The sequence below is a fragment of the Dendrobates tinctorius genome, unplaced genomic scaffold, assembly GCF_039654945.1.
Source record: "Dendrobates tinctorius isolate UK_male_01 unplaced genomic scaffold, ASM3965494v1 ptg000085l, whole genome shotgun sequence".
Classification (NCBI taxonomy): Eukaryota; Metazoa; Chordata; class Amphibia; order Anura; family Dendrobatidae; genus Dendrobates; species Dendrobates tinctorius.
In genome coordinates, this window is record NW_027361753.1 from 4,122,553 (window position 1) to 4,141,219 (window position 18,667).

The window sequence follows — 18,667 nt, forward strand, 5'->3', positions numbered from 1 at the left end:
ATTTTCTTTTAGTTTTATTATTTTTCCCTACCTAAGGGGGTGATAACGGGGGGTTTGATTTACTATTTATGGCGGTTTTTATGTTTGGCGGCTGTCGCACGCTAAAAGACGCTTTTTATTGTAAAAATAGTTTTTGCATCACCACATATTGAGAGCTATAATTTTTCTATATTTTGGCCCACCGAGTCATGTGAGGTCTTATTTTTTGCAGGACGAGTTGACGTTTTTATTGGTACCATTTTCGGGCACGTGACATTTTTTGATCGCTTTTTATTCTGATTTTTTGGACGCAGAATTAACAAAAAACAGCAATTCATGAATTTCTTTTGGGGGGGGTGTAAAATTGATAAAGCGGTTTTATTCTATGGGTCAGTACGATTACAGAGATTTATGTCTTTTGTTATGTTTTGGCGCTTCTATACAATAAAAACAATTTTATATAAAAAATAATTATTTTTGCATCACTTTATTCTGCGAGCTATAACTTTTTTATTTTTTTGCTGATGACGCTGTATGGTGGCTCGTTTTTTGCGGGACAAGATGACGTTTTCAGCGGTACCATGGATATTTATATCCGTTTTTTTGATCGCGCGTTATTGCACTTTTTGATCAGCGGTAAGATGATAAAGCATTGCTGTGACACATCCCGCTGACACTGGCCTGGTACCGAGTACCCCACAGCCCTGTGAGGGCGACCCTTTACTTATTAACTATTTTGTGTCACATAACTCTCTGATTTAAGGGCATAAAAATTAAAACTTTGACAATAGCAAAATTGGCAAACTTTTTGCCAATTTTCCGATGTTTTCACAAATAAGTTACATCGAAGAAATTTTACCACCATCATAAAGTTCAATAGGTCACGAAAAAACGATCTCAGAATCGGTGGGATCCGGGGAAGCGGTCTAGGGTTATTACCGCATAAAGGGTCAGTGGTGACAATTGTAAAAATTGGCCCGGTCAGGAAGGTGAACACTGGCTCTGGGTTGAAGGGGTTAATTGTGGCCCTAAAAAGTCTGGGGTAGATTTATTTAATAAATGACATGTTGTCACTGTTTTTCCGTGTGACAGGGACGCACACAATCATTCTGGTTACACCGGATATGAACAAGCCCGGAGGGCCGTATTTGATCATTATATCTGCATTGCTCTCTAGGCTGAACCACATTACTCCTATCACCCCCTCAATAAGCGCTGGCTCGGGCTGAGCACCTGCTGTCCTATAGGGGCTCAGTAATGACCGCTCCGGTGTAATCACCGTACAGCCGCCAGTGAGAGACTGTACACCGGCAGTGTCACGTGTTATCAGTGCTGCTCTGCAGCGCTAGGCTCACAGCGGCGGCCCGTGGAACTGCAGCCTGCCCACCCGGGGTTTCTATTGGTCCCAATCAGCATTGCGCTCTGCGCCCCGCCCGCTTCCTCCTTCCCGGTCCTCATCGCTCCGGCTGCCGGTGGTGGAGCTGCCCCGTCCTCTCCCGGAGCCCTTCCCCTCCTGTGACAGCTCCGAGCTGCAGGTAAGAAGCTGCCCTGCAGGCAGTGACCCCGCCTGAGCCTGGCTCTGATGGCGGCTGCAGAGATGTAGTGTGGTAACACCCAATATACCAGGGCAGGTGCTGGGGAACTACAAGTCCCAGGAGATGTGCCGCGTGGTACTATGCAGTGATAAGCTAAGTCCATCATCTGATGGGGAACTACAAGTCCCAGCACGACCCAGAGAAGGCCAGGGACCTTCAGAAAGTAGTCACAGTGTGATGTGTAATGTGATAGTCTGCTGAGCTGTGTATCTAAGCTTATATCCTGGGATACGGTCTGCTGAGCTGTGTATCTAAGCTTATAACGTGGGATACGGTCTGCTGAGCTGTGTATCTAAGCTTATAACCTGGGATACGGTCTGCTGAGCTGTGTATCTAAGCTTATAACCTGGGATACGGTCTGCTGAGCTGTGTATCTAAGCTTATAACGTGGGATACGGTCTGCTGAGCTGTGTATCTAAGCTTATATCCTGGGATACGGTCTGCTGAGCTGTGTATCTAAGCTTATAACGTGGGATACGGTCTGCTGAGCTGTGTATCTAAGCTTATAACCTGGGATACGGTCTGCTGAGCTGTGTATCTAAGCTTATAACGTGGGATACGGTCTGCTGAGCTGTGTATCTAAGCTTATAACGTGGGATACGGTCTGCTGAGCTGTGTATCTAAGCTTATAATGTGGGATACGGTCTGCTGAGCTGTGTATCTAAGCTTATAACATGGGATACGGTCTGCTGAGCTGTGTATCTAAGCTTATAATGTGGGATACGGTCTGCTGAGCTGTGTATCTAAGCTTATAACGTGGGATACGGTCTGCTGAGCTGTGTATCTAAGCTTATAACCTGGGATATGGTCTGCTGAGCTGTGTATCTAAGCTTATAATGTGGGATACGGTCTGCTGAGCTGTGTATCTAAGCTTATAACGTGGGATACGGTCTGCTGAGCTGTGTATCTAAGCTTATAATGTGGGATACGGTCTGCTGAGCTGTGTATCTAAGCTTATAACGTGGGATACGGTCTGCTGAGCTGTGTATCTAAGCTTATAATGTGGGATACGGTCTGCTGAGCTGTGTATCTAAGCTTATAATGTGGGATACGGTCTGCTGAGCTGTGTATCTAAGCTTATAATGTGGGATACGGTCTGCTGAGCTGTGTATCTAAGCTTATAACGTGGGATACGGTCTGCTGAGCTGTGTATCTAAGCTTATAACCTGGGATACGGTCTGCTGAGCTGTGTATCTAAGCTTATAACGTGGGATACGGTCTGCTGAGCTGTGTATCTAAGCTTATAACCTGGGATACGGTCTGCTGAGCTGTGTATCTAAGCTTATAACGTGGGATACGGTCTGCTGAGCTGTGTATCTAAGCTTATAACGTGGGATACGGTCTGCTGAGCTGTGTATGTAAGCTTATAACCTGGGATACGGTCTGCTGAGCTGTGTATCTAAGCTTATGACGTGGGATACGGTCTGCTGAGCTGTGTATCTAAGCTTATGACGTGGGATACGGTCTGCTGAGCTGTGTATGTAAGCTTATAACCTGGGATACGGTCTGCTGAGCTGTGTATCTAAGCTTATAACGTGGGATACGGTCTGCTGAGCTGTGTATCTAAGCTTATGGCGTGGGATACGGTCTGCTGAGCTGTGTATCTAAGCTTATAGCGTGGGATACGGTCTGCTGAGCTGTGTATCTAAGCTTATGACGTGGGATACGGTCTGCTGAGCTGTGTATCTAAGCTTATGACGTGGGATACGGTCTGCTGAGCTGTGTATCTAAGCTTATAACCTGGGATACGGTCTGCTGAGCTGTGTATCCAAGCTTATAACCTGGGATACGGTCTGCTGAGCTGTGTATCTAAGCTTATAACGTGGGATACGGTCTGCTGAGCTGTGTATCTAAGCTTATAGCCTGGGATACGGTCTGCTGAGCTGTGTATCTAAGCTTATAACGTGGGATACGGTCTGCTGAGCTGTGTATCTAAGCTTATAACGTGGGATACGGTCTACTGGGCTGTGTATCTAAGCTTATAATGTGGGATATGGTCTGCTGAGCTGTGTATCTAAGCTTATGACGTGGGATACGGTCTGCTGAGCTGTGTATCTAAGCTTATAATGTGGGATATGGTCTGCTGAGCTGTGTATCTAAGCTTATGACGTGGGATATGGTCTGCTGAGCTGTGTATCTAAGCTTATAATGTGGGATATGGTCTGCTGAGCTGTGTATCTAAACTTATAACGTGGGATACGGTCTTCTGAGCTGTGTATCGAAGCTTATAACGTGGGATATGGTATGCCGAGCTGTGTATCTAAGCTTATAACGTGGGATACGGTCTGCTGGGCTGTGTATCTAAGCTTATAACGTGGGATACGGTCTGCTGAGCTGTGTATCTAAGCTTATAACGTGGGATACGGTCTACTGGGCTGTGTATCTAAGCTTATGTGGGATATGGTCTGCTGAGCTGTGTATCTAAGCTTATGACGTGGGATACGGTCTGCTGAGCTGTGTATCTAAGCTTATAATGTGGGATATGGTCTGCTGAGCTGTGTATCTAAGCTTATGACGTGGGATATGGTCTGCTGAGCTGTGTATCTAAGCTTATAATGTGGGATATGGTCTGCTGAGCTGTGTATCTAAGCTTATAACCTGGGATACGGTCTGCTGAGCTGTGTATCTAAGCTTATAACGTGGGATACAGGCGTTATCTGCCCAGCTCATATAACATGTATCTAATGTCTTGTACCTTTTGCATATCTCCAGCTTGGATACATGAACTTGGCAGATGGTATCTCATAATAGGCTTAGATACATTTAACTTGGCAGGTGGTATCACATGAATGTTCTGCATAGATAAGCCCTGCAGTTGGGGGTCACAGGACCGGTTTAGATACACGAGCCCACGGATGGTATCTAATGATAGGCTTGGATACATCGTTTTGCACAATATCTGCCATACTGATGTATCTAAGCCCAGCACGTGTGATCCACAATGTGGCCTCTATAGTAGCGCCATCATCCGACCCCGGCCTGTACGTAGCTCATCTCTTACTGCGGATGCACAAGTGATTGCAGCCACTCACACACGCACTGACATGCTGGGACTTGTAGTGCCACACCTTGCAGCCGGTGTAGGTTTCCTATCACTGCACAGTTGGACCCTTTACGCCGCAGCCTTTCCTGTGTTCGGGGGGCAGGGTCCTGTCTGTGCCGCCATCTGTCAGTGTTTATCCCGGGCACATCTGCCTTTTATTGTGCAACCCCCGGACAGTAAGAATAAAGCCGCCCCATAGTCACAAGGTAAGTGCCGCTACCACTCTACTCCTGCCCTCCCTTATTTTTAATATCCGAGCTGTTGCAGAACTACAACTCCCAGCATGGATACCAGACTGGTTTTCCTAGGCCATAGAATGTGACGCCCGGGGACCATGGATATGAGGTGTCAGCGTTTCGCTGTTTTGCAAGGAGTCACATGCACCAGGAGGTGAAGGATGAGCAGAGATCTAGTAGCGGCTCGCGAGATGTTGAGCTTTCATGAAAGCGTTGTGTTAAAGATCATTTCCTCCAAAATTCAGAAACCATTGTGATTTTATTTTTAAAATCAGCTTTTTTTCTTCCAGAATCAGCGCTTCTCTTGTCCCTGGGATAGAAATGGTCCAAGCTGCAATACCAAACTTGGCCTTTGTACAAGGGTGGCGCTGTTTCTGTTTATCTTTTAATATCTTGCTGTATCTTATATTTGTCACCCAGCTTTCCCAGACTCCTGAATGGCAAACCAGCATTGTTATATTTTCTGTTGACGCCTGAATCTTATAATACATCAGTGCTGACGTCACAGGGTCACATGACTGCGATGAGTGCCAGACGTTCTCAGATAACCCAGATGTAATAAGTAGCTTGTACACGAACCAGGAGACCGGACGCCTCAGTTATGCAACGGCTTCAAGACCAAAGCAAATAAATAGGAGTGGAGCCGCCCTGAACAGCCAATCAGATTGCAGCTTTCATGGATTGTCCCCCAAATATCACTTTCGGAATGCACCAAATTGGTCGCCGACAGAGAACGGATGTGGATGGAATGGAAGTGGGGAGTGTGTAAGATAATCAGAAAATCCTAATCAGCAGGGCTCACACCCCAGATCCCTGCGCTGCCGCAAAATCCCTGCGCTCACACCCCAGATCCCTGCGCTGCCGCAAAATCCCTGCGCTCACACCCCAGATCCCTGCACTGCCGCAAAATCCCTGCGCTCACACCCCAGATCCCTGCGCTCGCGCCGCGAGGTGCCTGCGCTGTGCCGCCAGATGCCTGCGCTCTGCTGTTCCTCTGTTATTCTTGCTGAAAAGGTATGAAGAATTTCCTAGTCAGGCCTCACACTTAGCAATATGTCTTCGCCATCTGACAACGCGGCACTGATTACACAGTGTCAGGGTTCAGGTAACACTCAGCTGCCAACTTATAAATCATTTCCAGGAAGAATAACAGAAGTCACGTTCTAAGAAAAGAAAGGGAAAGCCGACATGTTGTAGGAATGGACTCCTCCTCTGTGTACAGTACGGCGCTGAATGCGTCCTATGTAAAGTATGGTGTAGGTCGCGTCCTTTGTATACTGTACAACGCGGTACACGTCCTTAGTGTACTGTATGGCACGAGTCGCAGCCTCTGTGCTGTACGGCGCGGGACGCAGCCTCTGTGTACTGTACGGCGAGGGACGCAGCCTCTGTGTGCTGTACGGCTCGCAGCCTCTGTGTGCTGTACGGCTCGCAGCCTCTGTGTGCTGTACGGCGAGGGACGCGGCCTCTGTGTGCTGTACGGCGAGGGACGCGGCCTCTGTGTGCGGTACGGCGAGGGACGCGGCCTCTGTGTGCTGTACGGCGAGAGACGCGGCCTCTGTGTGCTGTACGGCGAGGGACGCGGCCTCTGTGTGCTGTACGGCTCGCAGCCTCTGTGTGCTGTACGGCTCGCAGCCTCTGTGTGCTGTACGGCTCGCAGCCTCTGTGTGCTGTACGGCGAGGGACGCGGCCTCTGTGTGCTGTACGGCTCGCGGCCTCTGTGTGCTGTACGGCTCGCAGCCTCTGTGTGCTGTACGGCTCGCAGCCTCTGTGTGCTGTACGGCTCGCAGCCTCTGTGTGCTGTACGGCTCGCAGCCTCTGTGTGCTGTACGGCTCGCAGCCTCTGTGTGCTGTACGGCTCGCAGCCTCTGTGTGCTGTACGGCTCGCAGCCTCTGTGTGCTGTACGGCTCGCAGCCTCTGTGTGCTGTACGGCTCGCAGCCTCTGTGTGCTGTACGGCTCGCAGCCTCTGTGTGCTGTACGGCTCGCAGCCTCTGTGTGCTGTACGGCGAGGGACGCGGCCTCTCTGTGTGCTGTACGGCTCGCAGCGTCTGTGTGCTGTACGGCGAGGGACGCGGCCTCTGTGTGCTGTACGGCGAGGGACGCGGCCTCTGTGTGCTGTACGGCGAGGGACGCGGCCTCTGTGCTGTACGGCGAGGGACGCGGCCTCTGTGCTGTACGGCGAGGGACGCGGCCTCTGTGTGCTGTACGGCGAGGGTCGCAGCCTCTGTGTGCTGTACGGCGAGGGACGCGGCCTCTGTGTGCGGTACGGCGAGGGACGCGGCCTCTGTGTGCCGTACGGCGCGGGACGCGGCCTCTGTGTGCCGTACGGCGCGGGACGCGGCCTCTGTGTGCCGTACGGCGAGGGACGCGGCCTCTGTGTGCTGTACGGCGAGGGACGCGGCCTCTGTGTGCTGTACGGCTCGCAGCCTCTGTGTGCCGTACGGCGAGGGACGCGGCCTCTGTGTGCCGTACGGCGAGGGACGCGGCCTCTGTGTGCCGTACGGCGCGGGACGCGGCCTCTGTGTGCCGTACGGCGCGGGACGCGGCCTCTGTGTGCCGTACGGCGAGGGACGCGGCCTCTGTGTGCTGTACGGCGAGGGACGCGGCCTCTGTGTGCTGTACGGCTCGCAGCCTCTGTGTGCCGTACGGCGAGGGACGCGGCCTCTGTGTGCCGTACGGCGCGGGACGCGGCCTCTGTGTGCCGTACGGCGCGGGACGCGGCCTCTGTGTGCCGTACGGCGCGGGACGCGGCCTCTGTGTGCCGTACGGCGCGGGACGCGGCCTCTGTGTGCCGTACGGCGCGGGACGCGGCCTCTGTGTGCCGTACGGCGCGGGACGCGGCCTCTGTGTGCCGTACGGCGCGGGACGCGGCCTCTGTGTGCCGTACGGCGCGGGACGCGGCCTCTGTGTGCCGTACGGCGCGGGACGCGGCCTCTGTGTGCCGTACGGCGCGGGACGCGGCCTCTGTGTGCCGTACGGCGCGGGACGCGGCCTCTGTGTGCCGTACGGCGCGGGACGCGGCCTCTGTGTGCCGTACGGCGCGGGACGCGGCCTCTGTGTGCTGTACGGCTCGCAGCCTCTGTGTGCCGTACGGCTCGCAGCCTCTGCGTGCCGTACGGCGCGGGACGACGCGGCCTCTGCGTGCCGTACGGCGCGGGACGACGCGGCCTCTGCGTGCCGTACCACACCAAGCAGGAGGGCCTATGTATTGTTAGGGTCAGGGTGTGGAGGGTCTCGGATGTCTTTGGTTCCTTTTTGCATTTTGTGTTTTTCAATGACTTCCTGTTGTATATATGTACCTGATACTTTCATAGGTGTCCTGTGCTGTCATCAATATTTCCCTGGGGTATGGACGGCCATACGCAGGCAGATGTGACTATATTACTTGTCAGAAAAACACGATGTCTCTCTTCATCACATCCTAGCTGTTAAAGAATAGTCCTATCCAACCCCATACATCCAGCTTGAGCGAAAACCTACAAGAGACTGTGGGGGTCTGACTTATTATTTGCAGTTTATTTTAAGTCACTTTTCATTTCTTGTGTCTTGTGCTCGTCATTAACTTTTTTTTTTTTTTGCCCCATATTCTTTAACATGGCCCATGTGGCTCATGAATTTTGTGCGAAATCAAAAATGCTCTTTACTTCTGTCTTCAACCCTTTTTGCAACATTTTAACGCAAAACGCCACGTTCCGCTGAAATGTGGCAAAATTTGTGCATAAACTTATACATTTGCTTAAAATTTTTAGGACTTTTTCAAAATTTGTAGTTGGCGAATTCAAAACGGATGAAAACCTCAAAAACTAGAATATAAAAAGAAGCAATATGGCAGTATATTCAAAAAAGTTATGCTAATGCATGAAATATCACTTTACTTGACTACTTGTCCGGGGCTAAGTTTGATGGCCTGTCATTAGTATCAGATCCGTCTGGTCCGACATCCCCCAACGATTAGCTCCGAGGATGTAAATGGTGTATGGAGCCGGACACACAGCTCCGTGCATTATTTATTAGCTGCTTCCTAGCCTTGTAGCGTTATTTCCTTCCAGTGATGGGGATCAGGTCTAATACCCGGGAAAGTCCTCTTCATTATTTTGTTTTTCCCCGGATACAGCGCCCGGTATTGCAGTGTGACCCTGTTGACATGCATGGGGCTGTGCTGCCATATTGGACACAACCTTGGCACTCTTGGATTGTTCATATATTGCGCGGTTTTTTTTTATTGTTTTTTTTTTCCTTTTTTACTGTGGGAAAAGGCAGTGTTTTACAATTCCAGCAAAGTGAATGAGATTTCTGATATATCTTGCACTTTTTTTTTTCCTTTGCAGATTGGAACTGTGATGGTGTGATATGTTATGTGGATATCATTTTTTGTATATTCCTATTTTTCTATTTCAGTTATTTTCATAGTGTTTTTCTTATTACATTGTAAGTCTACAGCCTCACTGTATCTGTCTCTTGATGACCCCCTGTAGTGCATTAATCCCTAAGGCCCTTTGTTCTCCTCTGGGAGGCAACTTGTTTGACTACCCCTGGACAAGGAAGGGGGTGGGGAGAACAGCAGCTGGACAAGTCAGTTCCGGTGTGGACAGGATCGTGTAAAGACTGCATTTCAGAGAGAAGGACCCATTTTTATCCTCTGGTGCTAGAGTTTTGGAATCTCGTTTCCCTGGACTTTTTATCCTGATACTGGACTGCATTCTTATTCTGGACTATCTTATCCTTTGTGTGGTGGACTGAATATGGACCTTTTCGTATTTTTGCCTGAATAAAGGTCTTGGAATTGTTCACTCTTCGCTTGCTCTGTTGATTGTGTGATACCAGAGAAGGACCCCGTGACAGAAGCGTCAAAGTCTTTTTTTTTTTCTTTTTTCATTTTCAGCGTTTGTGCAGCTTTTTTCACCCATTTAAGTGAATAGAAAAACAAGACGCGTGTATTTTTCGCAGCGTTTTTTTGCTGCTGAGATATTGACCCGTGGTGCAGAAAAATCTGCTGCAAATACTCCACTTGTGAACATGGCCGTAGCATGAATGAAATCGTCTCATAACAAAGTCAGACCTGCTACATAGAATCATAGAATGGTAGAGTCGGAAGGGACCTCCTGGGCCATCTGGTCCAACTGCTCAAAGCAGGATTCGCTAAATCATCCCAGTCAGATGTCTGTCCAGCCTCTGTCTGAAGACTTCTATTGAAGGAGAACTCACCACTTCTCATGGCAGCCTGTTCCACTCATTGGTCACTCTAACTGCCAAAAAGTTTTTTCTAATATCTAATGTGTCTCCTCCCATTCAGTCTCATCCCATTGCTTCTAGTCTTTCCTTGTGCAAATGAGAATAAAGTTGATCCTTCTACAATGTGACAGCCCTTTAGATATTTGTAGACAGCTATTAAGTCTCCTCTCAGTCTTCTCTTTTGCAAGATAAACATTCCCAAATCCTGCAACCTTTCCTCATAAGACAGGGTTTGCAGACCGGTCACCATTCTGGTCGCTCTTTTCTGAACTTGCTCCTGTGTGTGCACACATTGCGTCCTCTGCAGCGTTCGCATCATTTAATGGTCACAAAATCTTTCCTAACCAGGTCAGTCATGGCACTGACATGTCATCTTGTAATCTGCCGGGACTAAAGCCCCCGTCTCACTAAGCGATTTCGGTAGCGAGATCGCTGCTGAGTCACAACTTCTGTGACGTAACAGGGATCTCACCAGCGAGATCGCTGTGTGTGACAGCGATCAGCGAGCTGCCCCCCTGCCGGTATCGCTGATCGCTGGAAGAAACCTCTGGACATTTCTTTGGTCGCTGGTCTCCCGCTGGCCAGCACGCATCGCTGTGTGTGACAGGCGGGAGACCAGCGATCAGGTGTAAAAAATAATAAAAAAAATAAAAAATATAGTTATTCTCACCTTCCGACGTCGCGTTCAGCCATCCTGCCTCTCTCCACGCTCCGGTCCCAGTGATGCTTGGCACGAATGACCGCGAGACTTTGTTATCCCTCGAGACCGTGACATCTCGCGGTCATTCTCGCAAAGGATCACTGGGACCGGAGCGTGGAGAGAGGCAGGATGGCTGAACGGGACGTCGGAAGGTGAGAATAACTATATTTTTTATTTTGATTCTATTTTTTACAGGGATGGCCAGCGATGCCGGGCGCTCGGCATCGCTGTGCTGATCGCTGGTGAAGCTGTCTGTGTGACAGCTCACCAGCGATCACATAGCGACTTACTAGCGATCCTGACACCTTGATATCGGTGTCGGGATCGCTGGTAAGTCGCTTAGTGTGACGGGGCCTTTAAGTGTCATATATTCCGGCTACAGATGTCGCACTCATTGTAAATCTTACAAAGCTTACGCTCTATGGGGGAGATTTCTTTGTTGACTAAATCAACCAATCACATATCTGCTTTCAAATTTTAATAGCAGAATTCAAAATGATAGCTGAGCTTTAATTGGTTGCTATGGGCTGCATAGTCCTTATTAATAAAATGGTGCTTTTGTAGTCCATAGCAACCAACCACCGGTCAGCTTTCATTTTGCATTCTGTTGTTAAACAATGAAAGCTGAGCTTTGATTGAATGCTATGGGTTGCAATAAAGTTTTAGTAAGATACTGTCTTTGTTGTCCGTAGCAACCAGTCACAGCTTGGCTTTCATTGTTTAGCCGCAAAATGCAAAATGAAAGCTGAGCAGTGGTTCGTTGATACGGACAACAAAGACAGTTTTATTATCTCCACCTGTTCTTATACTTGTAGACCCCTCATTATACTTTTAGTTTTTACATTCAGGTACTTCAAGCATTTCATAAGAGCCCCCATCCACTTTAGATAGCAGCCGGCAGCCATCTTGGCTGCATCCTCCCATACACAGGAGCGCTCGCTCTGTGAGAGAGAACGGAGACCAGAGTCTGCTTATGTCTTGGGCTCCTTTCACATTGTGTTTTTGCCCATGTTCGTTTGTCCCTTCTAGGCCTCCGTCCGAACCTCATCCCAGCAAAACAGGATTTGGCCATAAGGTCCGGCGGGGCCTTTGACCATAATGGTGGGTGCCGACACAGTAAGTGTGCCCTCTGACGTGCTTCATTTTCGGGCTTATGACCCTCGGCCGCTGTCTGCATCTGGGTGTCCGCCTCCAGTAGCCATATGTGCCCGGAAATGAAGCACGTCAGAGCACACGTTGACTCTGTCGGCGCATACACCCGAATCCCGTTTTGACGGGGGGTCCAGAACCCCGACGGGACCAACAAACGTGGCCAAAAGCGCAATGTGTAAGGGGAACACAAAGATCAGCAGTCTGACGTGCACTAGCCGGATCCTTATTTTCCCCGAAATCATCTGTCAGGGAAGAATTGGCCCCAGATAGTCAACGAGTCAAGAAGATTTTCATTTAATATGAGGTATAAGGACCTTACGGCCTCATTCAGACATTCATCTTTCACGTACGTTTTCTATCCATTGTTTCTACGCACCCATGACAGACTGAGGCTTTTCACATATCAATTTTTGTTTTTTCCAAGACCAATTGTCTGCAAATATAAAATGGACATATCCAACTCGCCCATTCATATCAATAGGTCCATGAAAAAAAAAAAAAAAGCGGACATCTAAATGAGACCAAAGCAAGAGAGAGAGATTTAATGCGTCTAACACTACGTTTGCCACATTTTCTTACTGCCTTTTCTAGTTTTAAAGTTCTTTCCTGGTTTAGGAAAACCCGAGTTCCCTGGCTGTAGTTTGTTAAATAAAATAAAAAAAGGTTCACCCTCCCCAGGTCCAGCTCTGAGGCTCCACCACTCTTCTCGGTGTCTGTTATCGCCTGCAGAGTTGATGTTGACAGCACTGCAGCCAATCAGTCCGCTGTACCAGAGTTAACTGCTGAAGCGCTCAGAGCCGCGGAGTTCACTGATTAGCTGCAGCGCTGTCTACTTGATGTCAGCGCTGCAGGCAATAACAAACATCGGGAGCGATGGCAGCGACTTATTGCGGAACCTGGAGAGGGCGAGTAAAGCTCAGTTTAAGTATTTATTTTAAACATTCTGAAGCCGGGGGACAGGGGTTTCCAAAGTGGGGTATTCCCATATTAGGAAGTGATGGTATATGTATAGTGCGAAATATGTTGGCGCTATAGAAATAAAATTAATATTATTATTGCTAAGTTTTCATCACTCTGCAATCAGTGGAGGGCTGGACTCTGGGGCCCCCACTGATAATGAAAACTTTATCCTGGAGTTTTCATTTCCATCCCACATTTTGGGTAGATATATCTAACTTTATATGCATGGTTTGACCAGGGATGTGCGGACCAGTGAAAGTTTGTGTTTTGTTACCCGACTGAACTTTTATGTCCAAAGTAAAATTCGGATTCCAGAACTGTGTCCAAACCACATTGAAATGTATGTGGACCCGAATGTCGGAGCTTGAAAACTTTTTCTGTTTCTGGTACGAACCCCGAATTCCTCTCTAGCATTGACATTTACTGATATTGTGCAGATGTCAGATCCTTCCGTCCCGCTTGCTCTGACTGTGTGCATCAGGAGGCTCAGAATTGGGGAGCTTTTGTCACTTTCTGCCCTGTTGAGGTCTCGTTGATCAGGACGCGTCGTCCATGTGACTTGTGTTCTGAAATCTAGGGGTTTCGCCGTTTGCCTGTGGCTCGCTCAGCGTGACAGTGTCAGCAGAATCTCATTGACAGGACACATCTGCTGATATTCTGGTCCTCATGTCCTGACGCTGCTGGTTTCTGTTCCCTGTCACCCTTGAAAGGTTATGTCTGACAACGCACGACGCCGGTTGTGTAAAGCAGGATGCCGCCTTGCACGATCAGGATCCGGAGACCTAAATATCCAGCTTGTAATAGTGCGGCAGCTAATGATAGGTTTACGCTTCCATCCTGCAACTTGGCCGCAGTTTGTATTTGTCATCTGATATTGCAGTAATCTGTCTCATTGTCATCGCGTGGTTGATTTAACAAGTAACCATCAGTTTAATCCCCCCCTCCATAAATTAATAGTATGCATGGAAAAAATAACTTTGTAATGTACCTTGTTAGAGAAATCTGCTTCTTTCTCCTCCTGGACTCATCAATCATTCTCAAAATTCTCAATTCACGGATTAAATTTGTCTTCAGTGAATACAGTCTTTCCCATTACTTAAAGAAGAAATGACAGTTGGTGCCTATGAAGTTCTATGGAGAACTTGCAGCAGGATGTCTGTCTGCCTCTAGCTCCTCCCTCCACTCTCCATAGAATCTTGTGCTGTCATTTCCTATCCTGTAATGTGAATATCAGATTTTTACTCATGAACTGAGAGTGAAAGATCAATTCAGGAGGAGAAAAAAGCAGATTTCTGATAAGAAAATAATCAACTTTGTAAATCATCTTGTGCACCCATGATTTTTTTTTTTAATAAAAAAATAAAGCAACAAGTTAATCACAATCAGTGTGTCTATAGTGATCAGCTGCGATCAATAGAGAAGAAACAGGTGTTCAATTTCCCTGCAGTGCCACCTCTAGGGAAATGAAATATTATACAGTATCCAGTAATATTGCTCGCTGTCCCTATGATATGGAGAGAGCAGAGAGATCATGTAACAGATTGCTACTTCTGCCTTACAAATGTAACAGGATATTCAGCAAAGAGCAAGAAATCAATAGACTATCCTAATCTTCCTTCAGCCATAAGGCCAGTCCCACACCTTGAAAGTCTTCATGTTCCAAAGCCGCCCAAAGTATCAACAATGGAGGACGACGAAGATGAACTAACAATGTCAGTGGAAAATGAAACTGCTGCAGACCCAGACTTTGAGCCTTCTACATCTAATCCACATCTGTTCAGTCAAGCTGATCTGAGTGACTTGGTCAGAGATTTGAAATTGTCAGAGAGGCAGGCAGAATTATTGGGATCAAGGCTACAAGAACGGAATCTCTTATTACCAGGAACAAAAGTTTCTGTTTTTCGCAGTCGTCAGGAAGACCTTAATCCATTTTTCATCCATGTCGACCATTTAACCTTTTGCAACGACTTCTTGGGGTTGTTTGGTGCTCTTGGATACGAACATGACCCAAAGGAATGGCGACTGTTCATTGACTCGTCAGTTTTAAGTCTGAAGGCTGTTTTACTACACTGCGGAAATATCTTTCCTTCTATACCTACCGTACATGCCGTACACATGAAAGAAATGTTTGAGAATATGGAGTTACTGTTGACCCACATTAATAGAAATTATAACTGGAACATATGTGGTGATCTAAAAGTTGTTGCACTTCTTCTTGGAATGCAGCTTGGATATACCAAGTATTGTTGTTTTATTTGTGAGTGAGACGTCGTGCACGAGAAATGCACTATTTCAGAAAGGACTGGCCACTCCGCGAAAACCTGGTTGCTGGACAGAAGAATGTTAAACATAATCCTCTCGTTGATCCAGCAAAGATATTTCTTCCTCCTTTGCATATTAAACTTGGGCTTATGAAGAATTGTGTCAAAGCAGTGAACAAAGAATCGGAAGCCTTTTCTTACTTGCAACAGAAATTTCCAAGAATAAGTGATGCAAAGATTAAAGAAGGTATTTTTATTGGCCCACAGATCAGAGATATAATGAACGACAGTAGTTTTGATGGTCTTTTGCAAGGTGCTGAACAAGTGGCATGGAGAGCCTTTAAAGATGAGACCTTCAACTTCCTTGGCAACAGCAGGGCACCGAACTTTGAACAACTCGTGGACAACATGCTCCCAGCATATCAGTTGAGGAAATGCAATAAGTCACTAACAATGCATTTTCTACATTCTCACTTGGACTTTTTTCCAGCCAATCTTGAAGCCGTTAGCGATGAACACGGTGAAAGATTTCACGAAGACATTGCGCTGGTGGAGTACGTCAATGCCGGCTGACTATTGCTGGAAATTATTCGGGAAGCATCTGACACGGATTGTAAACGAAAGTAGTCTGCAAAACACTTTTGAACAATTGCTTTTGCTACTGACATCGATGCACATGTATGTAGTGTCTCAGACGTCATAATGTAGACTATAAACTGGTGTTGCTTAAAAACCTTATGTGATAGACTTTTGGAGCACATATTTGTGTTCAGCATATCAAAATCTATAAGATACAATAACATTTTCTCAGGGAACAAGAACTTTCATGAAATTTGTTGCACAGTGTAATCAATACCTGAACACGGAGTGGATTTGATGAAGATTTATTTCATAGCATGTCTGCAGCAAAATCTGCTCAGAGTTACAATCAAGCTTATCAGAAAGAATTGACATGTGGCATTCAAACCTCAATTTATGTGCGGAATACATGTGGAGCGAATAGATGGAATACTTAGCCGGTCTTGTATTATAGTGCGGATATTCCAAACAGAAATCCGCACAGAGGGCCTTTATCCCTTTGGTTATGTTCCCTACAGCGGTAAATAAGTCTGCGATATTTTGTAATAGGATACATGGCACTCTCTGGGTTTGAAGGTGCTCACGTAGGGTTCTACCACGTGGGATGTGTCATCAGTAAATAATCGATTGATTAAATCAGGTTTTTGTGTTGAAATGTATTTTTTTACATTTTGGCATTTTTTTTATATATGTCATAATCTGTATTAAAATAGATAAATAAAAATCTTGCACTTTTCACACCAGCCATTTGGGACTTTTTTTTTAGACTTTCACCTCCCATTGTTTCAGGAAATAACACATGTACATTAGCCACAATATTGTTTCAGGAAATAACACATGTACATTAACCACAGTATTGTTTCAGGAAATAACACATGTACGTTAACCACAGTATTGTTTCAGGAAAAAACACATGTACGTTAGCCACAGTATTGTTTCAGGAAATGACACATGTACGTTAACCACAGTATTGTTTTAGGAAATGACACGAATATTATCTACAATAGTCGGACCCAAACCTATCTTTTGTATTGGTGTTTAATGAGCATGAGCAAACCCATTGTGAAGGGAAGAGGGACAGGATCTGCAGTGACATCACTTATTGTGATTGGTGGATCCAGCGTAATCAGCTGTTTCTAGAGATTTATAACAGTCGTACTAGTAATCCTGACTCTGATGATAAGGAGCCTGCTGAAACTTCTTCCTGAAAAAAACAAAGTATCAGTCTAAAATATTCCAAGTGGCCAGTGTGAAAATTGCAAGATGACTAAATTTTTTAATAAAGATATAGTAATATGAAAGGGAAAAAAAAAAAAATACATGTAACCCAAAGCAGTAGGTAATTTTCTGATGATACACTTTAAGTTGCTCTCCAAGATCCCTCCCTGGAGATGGAGGAGAGGTCGCTTTGGTCACAGTCTGGAGGTGACTGACGGCTGCTCACCCTTCTGTTTTAGGACAATATATGGGTGTTCTGTCAGGGTATATATGGGTGTTATGGAGGAGAGGGATTGGATGCAGTATGGAGTGACCTTGTGTTACATGTTTGCCCTCTGACTTCAGTGAAGTGATGATATGAGTGATGCCCCCTGACAGGTGTCGGAGGCTGACAGTACTGATCTTCCTCACTGCCCATCGGTTGCCTTTGTTTTCTTGACATTTGTGTCGTCGGCCCCTCACCTTCCCTCCGCTCAGTGTCCCCCACCGGTGCCCCCAATTCTGCCGTCTGATTGGAGTTATTTCCGATTCAGTCCGAGCCGTCTGATCCTGAGGGTATGATGGCACTGTATCCCCACCATAGGCTTAGATACAGCAGCTCAGCTGACACTATCACATATGACAGCATTACATAGACTCTGCACAATGCATAACATGTTAGACTTAGATACACAGTGATACTGTAAAATCCTGCAAAGGCTAAGCCTATTGTGTGTGTGATACTGTCTGGTGTCTGTGTATCTAAGCCTATTATCTGTGATACCATAGCATCACACACCTCTCCATGGTCATTATCACATCACAGGCTTAGATACATATACTCAGCATTCTGTATCACACAATAGGTTTAGATACATACACATAGTGATATTCTGCAGCACACCTTTCGCTAAGCCAATTGTTAGTGATCCCGCATCGTGCCTGTATTAGATACGCAGCCTATCATCTCTGATCCTGTCTCTTCTGCCTGTGTATCTAAGCCAATAATGAGTGATCCGGTCTCTTATGCCGCGTATCTAAGCTAAGCTTATGATGTGTGTTACTGTCTCTTATGCCTGTGTGTCTATCACTTGTGATACTGTATTGTCTGAGTATCTAAGCAGTCTGCTGGGCCACTCTCTCAGCCTAGGATATGGGATCCTTCCTCCTGCGTTGTGTATTTAAACTGATAGCCTGTGTTACTGTCCCTTATGTTTTTGCATCTAAGCTTATCATGTGTGATACTGTTTCTTGTTCCTGTGTATCTACGCTTGCCATGCGTGATACTGGTGTCCTCTCCTGCCTGTGTAGCCTTTTAGTGTGATATTATTAGTATTATTTAAGGAAGAGTTTTCAACAGTCTCACTATCATCAGAGGAAGGATCACAATGACTGGTAACAACACTATACACAACTGATTACACAGGATCAACCAATCACAATAGGTGAGGTCACAGCTCTCCTCTTCCTCCCTTCACAGTGACCTTTACAAGGTCATTAGATTCTTTAATACAAAGGATAGGGGCGTGGTCTGCTCATTACTGCTCATGTACATGTGTTTCCTGAAACAGGAAAAGTGACAAAAAGCTCCTCTTGAAAGAGATCCCTCAGCAGCTGCTGCAGAACCTCTTTTATACCCTGAATAGTTCAGAGTACAATGTCCCAGCTGCTGCAGAACCTCATAGAAGATTCGCGTTTTGAATATGAATATCAATGAAGTTATTAAATGCA

General features: G+C 46.8%; 1 protein-coding gene across 1 annotated transcript in view; it reads left to right on the forward strand.

Moving 5' to 3' along the window:
* The first annotated feature begins 1,178 nt into the window (after positions 1 to 1,178).
* Positions 1,179 to 18,667, forward strand: part of ME2 (malic enzyme 2) — a 57,004-nt gene continuing 39,515 nt past the window's right edge. The window contains exon 1 of the mRNA XM_073584787.1: positions 1,179 to 1,514. The gene's annotated coding sequence lies outside the window, so the exon portion shown is untranslated. The remainder of the gene's footprint in view (positions 1,515 to 18,667) is intronic.